This window comes from Camelina sativa, chromosome 6 (genome assembly GCF_030686135.1).
Source record: "Camelina sativa cultivar CO46 ecotype springtype chromosome 6, ASM3068613v1".
In the NCBI taxonomy this organism is placed as follows: domain Eukaryota; kingdom Viridiplantae; phylum Streptophyta; class Magnoliopsida; order Brassicales; family Brassicaceae; genus Camelina; species Camelina sativa.
Genome location: NC_141885.1, coordinates 7,093,219 through 7,095,195, shown reverse-complemented (window position 1 = coordinate 7,095,195; position 1,977 = coordinate 7,093,219).

Below are 1,977 nucleotides of genomic sequence, written 5' to 3'. Positions count from 1 at the left end.
TCTCTCGGATGTCCCTAGGAGTATTGGGTGGAAAAGGGATTGACCACCTGCCAGATGATGCTCACTTGTGGGGGAGGTCGGTGGCTGCCAGGAGGGCGCAGAGCGAGATGACTTAGGTTTATTATGTGGAGGAGTTCAACCGCAAGTATTTTCCCCAAGAGGCGCTAGACCGTATGAAGGTGCAGTTTCTATAGTTGTCTCAGGGGACTCGGTCTGTACGTGAGCTGGACGTGGAGTTCAGTCGGTTGTTGATGTATGGAGGTCGAGCAATGTAGTCTGAGGAAGCTTAGAGCAGGAGGTTCATGAGGGCACTTCGAGAATACTTAAGGGTCCATTGCAGAGGGTCGAGTTATGATACGAGGGCGGAGCTCGTTGAGACCGCAATAGAGATTGAGGAGGATATCCGAGCACATGCCATGATGGTTTGTCCAGCTGTCTAGCCGAGGAAGGCTCAACATCATGGAGGTTCTGGCAAGGGCGGTAAGCCTATGTAGAGAACCAATAGGAAGTGGGAGGCTACGCAGAGGCTGAGTGGTGCAGGATGCTATGGGTGCGGTAGCATGGATCACAAGGTTGCTAGCTGTCCCCAGAGGAATGCTTCGACGGCAGCTCAGGCAGCGGTTCGTGTGTGCATGGAGCTCAGTCGGGAGTTCAGCAGGTAGCAAAGATCGAGTAGGTGTCACGGGTACTCAATCGTGGTGTCCGGTTGAACCAGTATCGGAGCGATCACAAGTATAATTTTTTGAAAATCAGACTTTGTTCATTTTAGTAGTTTCAGATTTTATGAATTGTTTGTGATAAAGTGTTAGGGTTCTTAACACATGACGTTTTTTTAGGGACCTTATTGGTGGGCGGTTTTAGGTCTCACGTCATGTTTGATTCTGGAGTTCCTCATTTCTTCATCACCCTGGAGTGTGCTGAGAGTTCCAATATTAAAGGAGATTCGGGAGAGCGAGCGGGAGTTGTCAGAGTTGCAAGAGACGAGTTTCTGGAAGCCTTGGACGGGCGAGGGGTGTTGATATATAGATCGTGGGGGAGTCAAGACCAGCATATTTGATTATCAACCCTGTGGAGTTGTATAATGTTATCTTTGGGGTGAATTGGTTTCATCGACACAGGGTACATCTGGATTGTCATCGGGGTAGAGTGGAGTTCGTGTATCCAGAAGGAAGTTGGTTTTTAAGGGAGTATGACCAATTTCTAAGAATCTCATGATCTCAGCTATGCAGGCTGGGAAGATGATCGAGAAGGGATGTGAGGCGTATTTGGTAACAATATTGATGGCGGAGTTTGTGGGGCAATCTACAGTTGGTGGTTTCCGGGTTGTTGAAGAGTTTGAGGAGGTGTTCTAGTCATTACAGGAATTACCACCATCTCGGTCTGATCCCTTTATGATTGAACTGGAACCGAGGACTACGCTGTTATCCAAGGCGCCTTACAGGATGGCTCCATCAGAGATGGCATAGCTGAAGAAACAGATGGAGGTTCTTTTAGCCAAGGGATTCATTCGTCCTAGCGTCTCACTGTGGAGAAACCTGTTGTTGTTTGTAAGAAGAAGGACGAAAGTTTTCACTTGTGCATTGATTATCGGGGTCTGAACCGGGTCACCTTGAAGAACAATTACCCTCTTCCCAGGATCAATGAGTTGTTGGATCAGTTGAGAGGTGCTAAATAGTTCTCCAACATTAATCTGGCTTCGGGTTACCATCAGATCCGATAGATGAGTGAAACTTGGCATTTTATGGTGGGTGATGATGAATGAGATGATATGATGTGATGATGAATAGGTGGAATGCAAGGAGTTTTAATTTCCCTTATGCTGTTGTAGTATAAGAGATGTCAATCCTAAATGAGTGTTATGCAAGCAATCAGGTTATGAATATTTGTCTAAGTCAAGCCAAATATGTATGATGTTTGTCACTAACAACCTAATGATGAATGTAAAATGCAGAATGTAAAAGCTTATAAAACTAGATG